This window comes from Papio anubis, chromosome 13 (assembly GCF_008728515.1).
Source record: "Papio anubis isolate 15944 chromosome 13, Panubis1.0, whole genome shotgun sequence".
NCBI classification, from domain to species: Eukaryota; Metazoa; Chordata; class Mammalia; order Primates; family Cercopithecidae; genus Papio; species Papio anubis.
In genome coordinates, this window is record NC_044988.1 from 4,532,899 (window position 1) to 4,549,937 (window position 17,039).

The 17,039-nt window shown below is 41.4% G+C and overlaps 1 non-coding gene across 1 annotated transcript; it reads right to left on the bottom strand.

Annotated features, from left to right (window-relative positions):
• Nucleotides 1-620: 620 nt before the first annotated feature.
• Nucleotides 621-732, bottom strand: LOC116270216. Its single transcript, XR_004178131.1, has one exon. It is a non-coding gene; the product is annotated as a U6 spliceosomal RNA (small nuclear RNA).
• Nucleotides 733-17,039: the final 16,307 nt, after the last annotated feature.

Sequence of the window (17,039 nt, forward strand, 5' to 3'; positions counted from 1 at the left end):
AATAGACAGATAACTAATAATAATAACAAAACCTCCCAACAAAGAAAATCCCTGCACCTGATGGCTTCACAGGTAAATTCTACCAAATATTTAAGAAGAACCACCATAAATCCTTCTCAAACGTTTCCAAAAAGTTGAATCAGAAAAAACACTTTCTAACTTATTCTGTGAGGCCAGCATTATCCTGACACCAAAACTAGGCAAAGACACTACAAGAAAAGAAAACTACAGAACAATATACCTTAAGAATATTAATACAAAAATCCTCAAAAATACTAGCAAATTGAATTTCGTAACATTAAAACTAGGATATTATACACTGTGACCAAGTGAAGTTTATTATTGTAATGCAAGGATGGTTCAACATACAAAAATTGATCAGTACACCACATTAATAGAATGAATGGGGAAAACAAACCATAATTATCTCAAATGATGCAGAAAAAGCATTTGACAAAATTCAACATCCTTTTATGATTAAAAATAATTCAGCAAACTAGGAAAAGAAGGAAGGTACCTCAACATAATAAAAAGTATATATGAAAAACCCATAGGTAACATTATATAGTGATTTGTAGAGACATAACATAGAACAGTGGTTCCTGGAGGCTTAGGGAAGAAATAACGAGGAGTTACTGTTTAATGGGTAGAGAATTTCATCCTTGCTCAGGGGCCATGCTAATCTCCTCTGTATCACTTCAATTTTAGTATATGTGTTGCCGAAGTGAGCACAAGGTAGAGAATTTCACTTTGAGATAATAAAAAGTTTTGGAGATGGACAGTAGTGATGGTTGCACAATACAAATGCACTTAATGTCACCAAAATAGTTAAAATGGTAAACTGTACATTATATATATATAATCACAATTTTTAAATGCCCGTGACACTAAATCTTTTAAAAATGTATTTGTGTTTTTCTGTTCTACATTTCTTTGGATAGATGTTCTAATCAGTCAGGGGCACTTGTAAAAGAACTATTTTCAAAACAGGATAAAATTGTGACTCTCATACAGATATAAAATGAACATACTCTACAGATTTCATTTATTTCATCATGATGAGGAAACTGGTAAGGTACTACAACTTCACTTCACAGGATAAACACATGATATACTTAAAGTTATAAGTAACAGAAACAAAAACTATTCCCCCATGGGGAAGAGGGACATTGAATGAACCTCCTCCACAAGAATTCTGTGTTCAGCAACAAACAATATTTACATAATCATGATAATGTAAACATGAACTACCATTTAAAACTCCAATTATAATAGAATTACATTGAAAACATGAGGGGAGGAGGAAGTAAACATGAGCAAAAAGAAAGAAAAATTAAACCTCAAATACTCAACAGGTGTCAATAGATAATGTATACAATAAATAAGTCAATTTAGCAAAATAACAAATTATTTGGAAACATATAGGTAAATACTAGAAGCAACAACTGAAAATATTGAAAGTTGCTTCTGTGGATCTTCATACATGAGAAAACACAGCACCAGACTTATTTTTAAAAAAGACTTTTAAAAATTTGTTTTAAATATGCTGAAAGAGCTAAATGACAACATGGGAATAGAACTAAAAGAAATAAGAAAAATGATATATTAAAAGTAAGAATATCAACAAAGAGAAAAATTATAAAAATGAACAAAAAATTCTGGAGACGACATGTACATAACTAAGAGATTGTGCCACTGCACTCCAGCCTGGGTGACAGAGCAAGACTCTGTCTCAGAATAAATTAATAAATAATTTTAAAAAAGTAAATGAATTAAACTCCCCCATCAAAAGTTACAGATTGGCAGAAGAGATAAAAATATGTGATCCAAATAGATTCAGTCTACAAGAGAAGCACTTCAGATCTAAGGACACACCTACATTGAAAGTGAAAGGATGCAAAAAGATATCTCGTGCAAACAGTAACCCAAAAAAAGAGCAGGGGTGGCCAGGCGCGGTGGCTCAAGCCTGTAATCCCAGCACTTTGGGAGGCCGAGACGGGCGGATCACGAGGTCAGGAGATCGAGACCATCCTGGCTAACACAGTGAAACCCCGTCTCTACTAAAAATACAAAAAAAATTAGCCGGGCGTGGTGGCGGCGCCTGTAGTCCCAGCTACTCGGGAGGCTGAGGCAGGAGAATGGCGTAAACCCGGGAGGTGGAGCTTGCAGTGAGCCGAGATCGCGCCACTGCACTCCAGCCTGGGCGACAGAGCGAGACTCCGCCTCAAAAAAAAAAAAAAAAAAAAAAGAAAAAAAGAGCAGGGGTGGCCATATTAATATCAGACAAAATAGACTTTAAATCAAAAATGGTTACAAGACACAAAAATCACGATACATTGATTAAAGTGTCAATTTACCAAGTTATAACAATTGTAAACATACGTGCACCAAATCCCAGAATTCCTAAATCTAAGAAGCAAGCATTGACAGAATAGAGGGAGAAATAGTTCCACACTAATAGTAAGAGACTTCAATATCCCTCTTTCAATAATGGATAGAACAACCAGATACAGGAGAAATAAGAAAATAGAAAACTTGAACAACACTTTAATTTTATGTGTTAACTTGAGCAGTCACGGTACTCAGATATTTGGTCAAACACTATTCTAGATATTTCTGTGAAGGTATATTTTGGATAGGATTAATGTTTACATCAGTAGACTTTGAGTAAAGCAGATTGCCCTTCATAATGTCAGTGGGTCTCATCCCATCATTGGAAGTCTTTAAGAAAAATACTGACTTCCAATGAAGAAAAGGCAATTCTGCTGGAAAACTCCATTCAGACTTGAAAGTCAACTCTTTTCTAGGTCTCCAGCCTGCCAGACTTCCTTGTAGATTTGGGACTTGCTAACCTCCACATTTGGGCCAGCCAGTTCCTTTAACACATGCACACATGCACCTGCATACACACACACACACACACACACACAGAGACACTCCATCTCTCCCTCTCTCTTTCTCTCTCTCCCTCTCTCTTTCTCTCTCTCTCTCCCTCTCTCTTTCTCTCTCTCTCTCACTCACATCGTCTGTGACCTAGTCCTGTTTGCCTCCACATTCCTTTGGGGTTTAAAAACATACAGTGCTTATTAAATTGATTTTTCATTGTTGTTATACATTTACTATATCTGATTAGAAGAAGTCATAGTTGTTTGTTTAAACGGAGTTTTTGTATATTTTTCCTTAACTCAGAGAACTTACCTTTTTCTGCTTGCATTCTCTGCTCCTGCTGTGCAAATGTGTAAAGGCCTTAGGAGAAAAGCCCATGTGAACCTGTTGCTTCATTCTTGTGCTTCCTTCCCTTTTCTCAGGGACTGTAGCCCCCCAAGCTCTGTCTGCATGAGATTGAGATCTCTGGTCCTTCAGTTGTGTGTGTGTGTGTGTGTATTTTGTCCAGCTTTCTTTATTGCTGTCCAATGCAAGCTACTCAATGAAAGTGAAATATTTTATCCTGAACTGTTTTAAACCAATGAATATTTTGCCTAGAATTTCAATAGCAATAATGAGTGTTCTTCCAGTCAGAATATCTTGCCTTTCACTGTTTAGAACTACATTGAATCTTTAATTCATTCTCCTCACAGCTTATTAAAATATCATTGTCTCTTACATTTTGATTTTTGGTGATGGGTTTGCATAAGACACTTAAAAATACTATTTTATACCCTCTTGGCCTTTCCTGTTTCTTGTATCTCAAGTAAATGTAGCAATGAGCTTTGTGGGTATCAGATTTACTTGATGGAAGAGTAGCCTAACCGGCCCCCACATTCTGTCCCTGTGCCATGTCTGCCCCTTCCAACTCTTGACATCCATGTTGATACTGGGGTATGGAATGACCATAATTAAAGCACACATGCACAGCCATAGTTCCTGTGTGAATGTGTGTGTTTGTGTTCAGCAATTTTGTGTGGCCACAGGGTGCATAGCCATTGTGTAATCTGTGTGTTGGTATGTTTGGTTAATGTGTATGTGCACTTAGAGGGTGTATGGTCAATACGGGCTCTGAGATAAAGTGCGGTCTGTGTTGGTGGTTTGGGTGTGTGTATGGTCAGAGTATCGATGACTCCATTAACAAATTTTGTTTGTGGTAAGAATGTTTATGGTCATTTGAAAATTATGTATATGCGAGTGTGAGTATGTGTTATCAGTGTTTGCCTGTGTTCAGAGGGTGCTTGTTATTGTGATAAATATGTATGGGATAAATATATTTTATTTTATTTATTTTTGAGATGGAGTCTCACTCCGTCATCCAGGCTGGAGTGCAATGACGTGATCTTGGCTCACTGCAACCTCTGCCTCCTGAGTTCAAGTGATTCTCCTGTTTCAGCCTCCTAAGTAGCTGGGATTACAGGTGCCCATCACCACGCCTGGGTAATTTTTGTATTTTTTAGTAGAGATGGGGTTTCAGCATATTGGCTAGGGTGGTCTCGAACTCCTGACCTCAGGTGATCTGCCTGCCTTGGCCTCCCAAAGTCCTGGGATTACAGGCGAGAGCCACCATGCCCAGCCGGATAAGTATATTTTAAAGCTTAGAAGTAGGCAACACAAACATTTACCTGTTACCTGTTTAACACTCAACACCCCTGAAAAAACATTCAGTCCAGAGGAACCTCAAGAAAAACATAGAGTGGACTGGGAAAAAAAAGGAATGAGCAATGGATTGAAGCCTGCGGTATCTTTAAAACTAAATAGATAGGGGAGGCACAAGTCCTGAGCAGTAAGAGAAGGGATTCAGGGTTTGAAGGATTGAAATATTGGGGAACAAAATGACCCCAGACCTTTGCCCTCTGGCCTTTTGCGGCAGAGCCTTGCTGGTTTCTGAATTATCTTCAGTCATTACTCTCTTTCTTGAAGGATGTTCACAGTTGGACAGCTCTTTGGCTTATCCTGTAGAATCTTAGAAATCTGACAGTCTTCCTCCATTTTGTGCTGTCTGTTCCTTTCAGTACAGGCTGGCAACACTTCTGCTAAGATGGTTAATTGGGTCCACAAGCCACACTGTAATCTGTTTGTAGCAAATCTTTTCCAGCTACATTCTTGGTGTTCTCTCCAGAATACACTTTCTCAGTTTTTGCAATATGGATAGAATATTTTCCAAATCTTCAGATTCTGGTTCCTTTGTGCTTAAAAGTTCCTTCTTCAATTTACCTTCACACTCTCACAATTTACTATAAGTAGCAAGGAGAAACCAGGCAGTACCTTTGACACTCTGCTTTGAAATTTCTTTAGCTAAATATCCAAGGGCATCACTTAGATGCTCTACTTTTTACAAAACACTGGAGCACAATTCAGTCCAGTTTTCTGCCACTTTTTAATAAGGATCACCTTTCCTCAAGTTTCCAACAACATGTTCCTCATTTCCATCCGAGACCTCATCAGAAGCATCATTAACATTCATATTTCTAGCAACATTTTGTTTATGGCAATATATGTATTCTCTAAGGTGGTAGAAACTGTTTCAACAACTCTTCTTTTCTCTGTTTTTTTTTTTTCTGAGATGGAGTCTCACTCTGCAACCCAGGCTGGAGTGCAGTGGTGCAATCTCAGCTCACTGCAACCTCCACCTCCCAGGCTCAAACAATTCTCCTGCCTCAACCTCCTGAGTAGCTGGGACTACAGGTGCATGCCACCAACACTTGGCTAATTTTTGTATTTTTAGTAGAGCTGGGGTTTCACCATGTTGTTCAGGCTGGTCTCAAACTCCTGACCTCATGATCCGCCTACTTCGGCCTCCCAAAGAGCTGAGATTACAGGCGTGAGCCACTGTGCCCAGCCCAACTTTCCTTTTTTCTTTATGATCTCTCACTAGAATGCCCCTTAATGTCCATATTTCTACCAAGAATCTTATCAAGGCAATCTAGGCTTTTCTATTAGGTGCCTCAAAACTCTTCTTTCCTCTACCTATTGCCCAGTTCAAAAGTGACTTCCACATTTCCAGGTATTTGTTACAGCAGCACCGCACTTCTCAGTACCAAAATTAGCATTGGTTTGACATAACAAAGTACTGCAGTCTGAGTGACTTAAACTACAGAAATTAATTTTCTCACAATTTTGGAGGCTGGAAGTCTGAGACTAAGGTGTTGGAAGGTTTGGCTTCTTCTGAGGTGTCTTCACATGGTCTTTCCTCTGTGTGACTCTGTGTCTAAATTTCCTGTTTGTATAGGGACACCTGTCATATTGCATCGGGGCCTATCCTAATGATCCCATTTTAACGTAATTACTTCTTCTTCAGAGTCCCTATCTCCAAATACAGCCACCTTTTGAGGTACTGGGTGACGGGGTTCCAACATAAACATTGGGGAACACAAATCAGCCCGTAACACCCGGGGTCAGCAGCATCTGCACCTCCTGGGCACATGTCAAAGAGGCAGAATTGCAGGCCATGTCCCCAACCCGTGGAATCAGAATCTGAAATTAATGAGAGCCCCAAGCAATTTGCACATTATGCTGTGAGAAGTGCTGTTCTAAGTCTTTCTGGTTTATATACACTTTTCGGTTTGAGAGGTGCTGTCCTGGGAGTCTTCCTGGGTCCAAAGTAGAAGTGAGAAAACCAACAAACAGCATTAATTGTTTGTTGTAGTGGGGCTGAGGTCAAAAGGGGGTGCTTAGAGATCAAGAACAATGATGAGTGTGCTAAGGCCACAAGTGGATACACAAGCAGGGGAGGCCTCTCTGAGAAGATGACATTTCAGCTGAATACTGAAGCAAGTGATGAAATGACCATGGGAGTGTCTGGGTAAGGAGTAGCAAGTGCAAAGATGCCGGGGTTGGCACGTGCTTAGCGCATGTGAGAAACAGAAAGGAGGCTGGGATGGCTGAGGCTGAGAAAAGCAGGGAGCCAGTGTTAGGAGGTAGTGGATGTGGATTGTGTTGACCCTATAGCTCATGGTAAGGACCTGAAATACTTTTCTGAGTGAAATTTGAAGCCATCGGAGGGTTTCAGTTGAGCAGTCACAGGAACTGACTTTTAAGAGAAATCTCTCTGGTTGATGTGCTAAGAATAGACCAATGAAGACAAAGCAAGAAAGTGGTGTCGGAGGCGACTCAGAAATCCTGGTGAGAGACGAATCCAGGCAGCCTGGGCTAGGGTGGGAGCAATGGAGAGGAAAAGTGCCCAGAGTCTGGTCATGTTCTGAAAGCAGAACTGCTAGGATTTGTAGTGATGGGTGTGAGATAAGGAGTGGGAGAAAGAGAAGAATCCCCCAAGTCTGGCCCGTGTACCCCTGCGGATCAGCCTTCTCAGAAGTGACTTCATATCTCATCTTTGGGGACTATAACAGGCACAGACAGATGTCTCTTTTAAACATGGTGGATGGAGCATACATGTTCATCTCTGTTCCTCCCCAAACCCCTAAAATGTTGACAAAAGAACAAAAGCAGGAAACCCACAGGACAAGGGCTGAAAGTCAGGGCACAGTGAGCAAGTTAGAAATGACTGATCTGCCTTGATCAAATGTAGAGGAAGGGATTCAAAGGCTTAGGTACCGCAAGCACAGGCAACCAAAGCAAACATGGATGAATGGATTCACATCAAGCTAAAAAGCTTCTGCACAAAAAAAGAAACAATCAAGAAAGTGAAGAGAATATTTCAACCCACAGAATAGGATAAAATATTTGCAAACTACTCATCAGACAAGCAGTTAATCACCAGAATACATAGGGAGCTCAAGCAACTCTATGGGAAAAATCTAATAATAATCAGAATAAAAAATGAACAATACGTCTGAATAGACTTTTCTCAAAATAAGACATACCAACAGCGATCAGGTATATGAAAAGGTACTCACCAGCTCTGATCATCAGAGAAGTGCACATCAAAACCACAATGAGATATCATCTCACCCAAGTTAAAATGACTTATCCAAAAGGCAACAGCAAATTCTGGTGATGATATGGAGAAAAGAAAATGTTTGTATGCTGTTGATGAGCATGTAAATTAATACAATTGGAGGTTCCTCAAAAAACTAAAAATAGAGGTATCATATGATTCAGCAGTCCTGCTGCTAGAGATATACCCAAAATGAAGGAAGTCAGTATATTAAAGAGACATCTGCACTCCATGTTTATTGCAGCACTGTTCACAATAGGCAAGATTTGGAAGCAACCTGTGTCCATCAACAGATGAATGGATAAAGAAAATGTGGTACATATATACAATGGAGTACAGTTCAGCCACAAAAAAACGAGATCCTGTCATTTGCAATAACGTGGCTGGAATTCTGGGGGGTCATTATGTTAAGTGAAATAAACCAGGCACAGAAAACAAACTTCCAATGTTCTCACTTACTGAAGAGCGCTAAAACTTAAAACAATTGAATTCACGAAGGTAGAGTGTAGAATGATGACTACAGAGGTTGGGAGGGTAGTGTTGGGAAGGGGAAGTAGGGATGGTTACTGGGTACAAAACTACAGTTAGGTAGAATGAATAAGATCTAGTATTTGATAGCACAACAGGATGACTACAATCAATGATAACTTGTATATTTTAAAATAACTAAAAGAGGCCAGGCACAGTGGCTCACACCTGTAATCCCAGCACTTTGAGAGGGTGAGACAGATTGATCTCCTGAGGTCAGGAGTGCGAGACCAGCCTGGCCAACATGGTGAAACCCCGTCTGTACTAAAAATACAAAAATATTAGCCGGGTGTGATGGTGGGCACCTGTAATCCCAACTACTCAGGAGGCTGAGGCAGGAGAATCACTTGAACCCAGGAGGCAGAGGTTGCAGTGAGCCGAGATCATGCCATTGCACTATATAGCCTGAAGAACAAAAGTAAAACTCTGTCTCAAAATAATAATAAAATAAAATAACTAAAAGAGTATAATTGGAGTGTTTGTAATACAAAGAATAAATACTTGAGGTTGTGGACAACTCATTTACCCTTATGTGACTGTTACACTTTGCATGCCTGAATCAAAACATCTCATGTACCTCACAAACATATACACCTACCATGTACCCACAAAAGTTAAAAATAAAAAACAAGTATAAAAAGGCTTAGGGAGACTGGAATGTTAGAATAGATATGTCAACTAAGACCTACTCTCCCACCCTGAAAGAGTCCAAAAGATACACCTTTCATGACTGTGAGAAATAAATTGGTGGCCAGGTGTGGAGGTTCATGCTTGTAATCCCAGTGCTTTTGGAGGCCAAGGTGGGAAGACTGCTTGAGGTCAGGACTGTGTGACCAGCCTGGGCAGCATAGTGAGACCTCATCTCTAAAACAAAAGTAGCCAGGTGTGATGGCATGTGCCTGTAGTCCCAGCTACTTGGAAGACTGAGTTGGGAGGATGGCTTGAGCCCAGGAGTTCCAAATTACAGTGAACCATGATTGCACCACTGCACTCCAGCCTGGGCAACAGAGCAAGACTCTGTCTCTAAAATAAAAAAAGAGGAAAAAACATGTGAAGAGATCCCCAGCATTCTTGAAAAGCTCTGTGATAGCTCTTCTCTATAGGCCAGAACTTACGTAGGAGATGTGGTAACTGAATTGAGAAAACTATGTGCAATAGGAGTCATTGGATTCCAGGGTGACAGAGGCCAAGTGGATGCACTCAATCACCAAAGGCAAGATGGGCATAGTTACCATAAGGAACAGCAGAGGCAAAGCAGCAGTTCAAAACTGTGATTCCACAAATCTATGGCCTTTGTTAGTTGATCATGGTGGTCCTAGAAGTGAAACAGATAAGAAACCTACAAAATTCTTACTTCATCCGCATTAGCGTAAAAGTTCTAGGTTAAATGAACTAAAAGTCTAACTTGACTCAAAAAAACAGAGAGAAATAGCCCTGTATTAGGCCCTTCTTGCATTGCTATGAAGAAATACTTGAGGCTGGGTCATTCACAAGAAAAGATATTTAATTGACTCACAGTTCTGCAGGCTGTATAGGAAGCATAGTGGTGCCTGCTTCTTGGGAGGCCTCGGGAAGCCTCCAATCATGATGGAAGGCAAAGGGGAAGCAGGCACATCACATGGTGAGAATGGGAGCAGTAAAAAATGCTGCAAGTTTTTTAAGTGCATATAAGTAAATAGGCTGGGTGCGGTGGCTCACACCTGTAATCCCAACACTTGAGAGGCCAGCGTGGGAGGATTGCTTGAGGCCAGGCGTTCAAGACCAGCCTGGGCAACATAGTAGGGCCCTGTCTCTACAAAACTTTAAAAATTAGCCAGATATCGTGTGGGCTATTATTGCACCATGGGACTTCAGCCTGGGTGACAGAGTGAGGCCCTGTCTCTAAAAAAACAACATGGCTGGGCATGGTGGCTCACGCCTGTAATGCCAGTGCTTTGGGAGACCAAGGTGAGTGGATCACCCAAGGTCAGGAGTTCAAGACGAGCCTGGCCAAGATGGTGAAACCCCATTTCTAATAAAAATACCAAAAATCAGCCAGGCATGGTGGTGGGCGCCTATAATCCCAGCTACTCGGGAGGCTGAGGCAGGAGAATAGTTTGAACCCGGGAGGCAGATGTTGCAGTGAGCAGAGATTGCACCATTGCACTCCAGCCTGGGCAACAGAGCAAGACTCTGTCTCAACAACAACAACAACAACAACAACAACAAAACCCAGAATCGTGTCTTCATTCATTGGAGAATGCAGTTAAGCCTGGGCCGGGACGCCTGCCTTCCAGGTGGTTGAGGGAGTTCAGCAGTGGTGACCACTCTGTACACATCGTGGTTGTGGTCCCTGAACTTGGCTTTGTTAGACTTGCCCTTGAGAGGGGGCAGAAGGCCCGCATGCCACAGGCATCACTGTGCTGGTGGTGGCTCATGCAGTCCTGCAGAGGTGCGGAGAAGAGTCCCTCACCCTGAGAGGACACTGGGGGTCGAAGGCTGCCCGAGGCCAGGCTGGAGCGGGAGGCAATGCTGTCCCATGCAACTCTGTGAAGAATCGTTCATTTCTCACTGAGGGGACAGCAGGGACCAGGGTCCTGGGCTTCAGGGATCACAGCCATAGCCAGCTGGTTCTGCCTCCCACTGAGGCTGTGTGGGCTGGGGCAGGAGGGCTTTGGAGCAACAGCAGTTCCTAAGAGTTGATCCTTTTGGGCCCAAGCCCTCCAAATTTGATCTCCAGCTCAAGGTTCTGTGAACTTCCAGACCCGTAAATCCAACTGCCTCTCCCCTCTCCATGGAGACCCTCAAAGTCATCTGGAAGACGCTCCACATTGTAAGACGCTGTCGCTCCCAAGCTTTGTGGGGTCTTCCCAGATGTCCCAGTTTCCCAGGCTGGCATGACCAGTCACCCGGTTCATTCTCAGTCTAGGACTCAGACTCATCCTTGTCCTCTCATTTCCCAAATGTGGGCTGCGAACAGCCGAGTAGATGTTTCAGCTGAAATGTCCCCAACCCCCCTTCCATCCAGTCTCCCCACTGCGCCTGCATGATCTCTTCAGAGTCAAACAATGGATGCTCCGGTCCAGTCTCCTTGCCCGGCTCTGCCCTCTCCAGGTCTTTCCTACCTGCTGCTCCCCTCATTCTGAGCCCCACCACTAGGCGGGGGCCCTTGAGCCCCAAGGGGCCCAGCTTCATCCTCCTAGGGCCTCACAAGTGCCTACTCAGTGCCCGATCTCTGCTCCAGCTTCACTTCCCCAGGTAGCCTCCCCAACTCAGGAATTAGGATGTGAATTTCTTTGGTAAGGTCATTATTTAGCCTGCTACACCTACTTTATTTTTGTTTTTCTTCATAATATTTATCATTATCTGTCTAAGTCCATTTTGTATTGCTATGACAACACCTCAGACTGGATAATTGATAAGGAAGACAGGTTTATATTTAGCTCACAATTCTGCAGGCTGGGAAGTTCAAGGGCACAGTTCTGGCTTCTGGTGAGAGCTTTTGTGTGTTACCCTAACATGGCAAAGAAGGTCAAAGTGGAAGCAAATAAGTGCAAAGAGACAAAACCCAAGGGGCATCATGTCGTTATGACAACTCACTCTTATGGGAAGAAGTACAGGCTTGTGAGAACTAATCCCGTCTCTCCGGAGCAAGAACTCACTGCCAGGAGTACGGTACCAAGACATCGTGAAGGATCCATCCCCATGACCAAAACACCTCCCACTAGCTCCCACCTCCCCACATCACCATGTTGGGGGTCAAATTGCAACATGAACTTTGGTGGGAACAAACCATATGCAGTCATAGTGCCACCCAATGAGGACACAGTGAGTGGTTTCTGTCTATACAGACTATGTCTCCATCTAGAATGTCAACTCCATGAGAGCAGGAACTTTGTCTTGGTCACCACTGTATCCCAGTGGTATGTGCCTGCACATAGTAGGTGCTCAATAAACACTTGTTACAATATAGAGACTGAACCATCATAGAGACTGAACAGAGAATGAGAATGCACTGTGGTTAGACAATGCCAATGTGAAAACCAGTCTCCTCTGTGCACTGCTAACATGCAGCACCCGTTGGAGGAAAACAATACAACTTCACTTAGAGATTCACAAGGAAGACCTGAATAAAAAGAGAGGCATTCCATGCTTCTGAATCAGAAGAACTTAGTTTTTTAACACATCAACTTTGGGACTCAAAATCCCAAAGGAATTTTTCCTGTACCTTGACAAAGTGACTCAAGAAAATTTCATTTGGAAGAATAAACAGGTGAAATGAGACGAGATAGACATTTAGAGAAAAAGGAAGAGTAATCAATAGAAATTATACTACCAGTCATTAAAGTATTTAATGAACCTATCATAATTAAAGTAATATAGCACATAATTTTGGCAGAAAATTCAAAAGACAAATTAATGGAACAGAAAGACACTGGTTTAAACCAGACTCTAGTAATTATAACACTTAGAATAAAATTAAAAATTTTTCAAATAATAAATTCAGTAAAAATTCCTGAAATATTGTGTAACTGTTTAGGAAACAAAGGAAAAGAAAAAATGTGAGAGCCACGCCTCCACCATACATTTAGAGTGGTGACTAAAGACATGAGATCTGGGTTCAGATCTCTACCTCATGGCTTACTTGCTGCACCACCTTGGACTACTCACCCCTTCAAGTCTCAAATAGGAGTTAGCAATTCCTAGTATCATTGTGAGGATTCAGAGATTGAGTGCCTAGGCAATACTAAACACACCCTAGGTGTGTGGCTAAGCTATTTAGAGCTAATTCAATGAAAAAATGAAATGACGTAAAACCTGGAAAAAATGTAGTTTCGTGTCTATCAGAATTTGGCATTGGTAGCAATAAAAACAGTAAACAAAAGCATAAATAGAAATTTATCAGAGTTGACTACATAAAAATTCAAAGTATATGTGGTATATCACAAAAAATCTTCAAAATTGAAAGGGAAAAATGTTCTCTATAAATCAGATGCACATCTAGTTACCATTTATAAAATGTACATCATATGAATGAATTTATGTTTAATAGCACAATAAAAAATTTGGAAATAAAGGCCAGGCACAGTGGCTCCCACCTGTAAAATAAAGGCCAGGCACAGTGGCTCCCACCTGTAATCCCAGCACTTTGGGAGGCTGGCATGGCTCACATGAGCTCAGGAGTTTGAGACCAGCCTGGTCAACATGGTGAAACCCCATCTCTACTAAAAATACAAAGACTAGCAGGTATGGTGGCATGTGCCTGTAATCCCAGCTACTTGGGAGGCTGAGGCAGGAGAATCACTGGAACTCAGGAGGCAGAGGTTGCAGTGAGCCAAGATTGCACCACTCCACTCCAGCCTGGGTGACAGTGTGAGACTTTATCTCAAAAAAAAAAAAAAAAAGAAGAAGAAGGGAAAGGACCAGAAAGTAGCTATGGGTTATTGTCAGTGAAGCTTTTGTTTTGGGAGGAGATTTAGAGGGTGCTTATTATGTTGCTGAAAATATACACAGTTATATATGCAAGTTGTTTGCTATGTACAAATCAACAGTGAGGTACCAAGGGATATAATCTATCCAATTCCAAGCAATGAAGACTCTGCACATGTGCACACACATACACAAATTATGTAGCATTTGAAGATAAAAATGTCTTTAAAGCTCTTCAAAATAGCACCAAAAACATAGAATACCAAGGGCTTTTATTGGCTCCATAAGTGAAGTTTGATTCCTTAAAGGAGAGCACACCATTCCAGTCAAAGCCTTGGTAAAATAACCAGTTCCTCCAATTGTGTCCTGTTACAAATGAAAACAGATTCTTATTGCATTTATGCAAATAATTGTATTGCCATAAGTTAAGAATACTCGCAAATAGTTTCCAGATTTTGGGGAAATCAGGTAGAGAGAAACAAATATGCTCCTAATTTTGTATATATGATTGTTCAAAGAAAAGTTTCAATACTAAAAAAAACAAAACAAAGGATTAGCAACACTTAAAGCAAAAGTTGAAAATATTAGTCTTCTATCAGTTCAGTTTATGCAGTTAACTCCTGTTCTGCTTAATATTCCTGAACACTTCAGCTCTTCATGTAAGTCCTGAAAGTTTTTTCCCTCTATTCTAATGTCACAACCTCCAAAGTTATCAGAAGCCCACATTTAAGAACACCTGTTAGAGCCCGGGAGCAGTGCCTCATGCCTGTAATCCCAGCACTATGGGAGGCTGAGGCAAGTGGATTCCTTGGGGTCAGGAGTTGGAGACCAGCCTGACCAACATGGTGAAACCCTGTTTCTACTAAAAATACAAAAATTAGCCAGGTCTGATGGTGGGCACTTGTAATCCCAGCTACTTGGGAGGCTGAGGCAGGAGAATCACTTGAACACAGGAGGCAGAGGTTGCAGTGACCTGAGATTGCACCACTGCACTCTAGCCTGGGCAACAGAACGAGACTCTGTCTCAAAGAACAAAACAAAGAACACCTGTTAGAGTTCTATAACTGATTATAGAACCCCTTCCTCCCTCTCTCCCTCCCTCCCTTCCTTCCTTCCCTCCTTCTTTCCTTCCTTCCTTCCTTCCTTCCTTCCTTCCTTCCTTCCTTCCTTCCTTCGTCTTGCTCTGTGACCCAGGCTGCAGTGCAGTGGGGAGATCTCAGCTCACTGTAAGCTCTGCCTCCTGGGTTCATGCCATTCTCCTGCCTCAGCCTCCCAAGTAGCTGGGACTACAGGCGCCTGCCACCACACCTGGCTAATTTTTTTGTATTTTTAGTAGAGACAGGGTTTCACCATATTAGCCAGGATGGTCTCAATCTCCTGACCTCGTGATCCACCTGCCTCAGCCTCCCAAAGTGCTGGGATTACAGGCGTAAGCCACCACACCCGGCCTATAGAACCAGTTTCTAAAGAGGACCTAAACAAGACAACAATTGTCCATCCATGACAAAAAGTTGTAGGGCAGCCATAATCAAAGACACAATTGACAAGGAAATTTGTTATCTCTGTGGCACACAATAATTTAATGTAATAATTATAATTATTACTGACAATGTCCTCTAAGATATATCAGAATTATAGGAGTTTCCCATAATTTTGGAACACATACCAATAACATATTTATACAAATACATCCCAAAGAAAACCAAACACCATTTCATGTTTGACAGTGCTTCCTGTATAATTTTTGCACCAAAATAAGCCAAATTATGGCATTTTTGGACTTTAGGGAACCTAATATCTTAAATGATTAATTAGGTCAGAAAAAGACATAATTTGTAATTTGAAATGTTTAAAACATCTCTACTAAAAAGACACAAAAAATTAGCCGGACATGGTGGCATGCGCCTGTAGTCCCAACACTGTGGAGGCTGAGGCAGGAGAATCGCCTGAACATGGGAGACGGAGGTTGCAGTGAGCCAAGATTGCACCACTGCACTCCAGCCTGGGTGACAGAGTGAGACTCCGTCTCAAAAAAAAAAAAGATTTAAACATCCGTTTTTATAGCAAACCAAAACTTAATGACAATATGACAGCCTGACTTTATAAATGTTCTTGTGTGTTTTTTTAAACAAATTCTTTTATTGTGACTTATACTGACCATTCATGACATTCTTGGACTTTCTGGTTTGTCTTGAACATCCCTCTTTCTTAAACAACCAGTCATTTTATTTTAGGACTAAATTTACCATACAAGATTCTTTCTCATATAAAATTATTTCTTTTTAAGCTTTCTTCCCACAAAAATATCTCTTCACTTATGTATTTATTTATTTATTTATTTAAGAAGGATTCTCACTCTGTTGTCCAGGCTGGAGTGCCGTGGCACAGTCTCGGCTCACTGCAACCTCTGCCTCTGGGGTTCAAGCAATTCTTCCACCTCAGCCTCCTGAGTAGCTGGGATTACAGCCATGCACGATCACACCTGGCTAATTTTTTTGTATTTTTAGTAGAGATGGGGTTTTGCTATGTTGGCCGGGCTGGTCTCGAACCCCTGACCTCAAGTGATCCATTTGCCTTGGCCTCTCAAAATTCTGGGATTACAGGCATCAGCCATTTTGCCCAGTGAACCTCTTTAGTTTTATAACTTTCTTTACATCTCTCTTATTTCCTGGTTCCTTTTACCGTGGTTTATACATAACCTTTTTTTTTTTTTTTTTTTTTTTAAGATGGAGTTTCACTCCTGTTACCCAGGCTGGAGTGCAATGGTGCAATCTCAGCTCACTGCAACCTCCACCTCTCGGGTTCAGGTGATTCTCCTGCCTCAGCCTCCCGAGTAGCTGGGATGACAGGCATGCACTACCACACCCAGCTAATTTTTTGTATTTTTAGTAGAGACGAGGTTTCTCCATGTTGGTCAGGCTGGTCTCGAACTCCCAACCTCAGGTGATCTGCCCGCTTCAGCCTCCCAAAGTGCTAGGATTACAGGCATGAGCCACTGCACCCAGCCTATACATAACCTATAAACAAGCTTTGTATTATATAAAACTTGTTCACTTTTTTAAAAAAACACATACTGTTTTTTAGCAAGAATGTTTTCCTATAATATATATTTGTTGGAAAATACCCAAATAATGAAATTTTAGGTTCTAAAGTATAACAAGTTTGTCTACAAGTATTTATAACATTACATTTACCCTGTTAGAGACAAACAACTATAATTTACTTAGTTTAGCTAGATTACTTATGAAAACTTCAATAGTCATGATTTAAAGCCATGAAA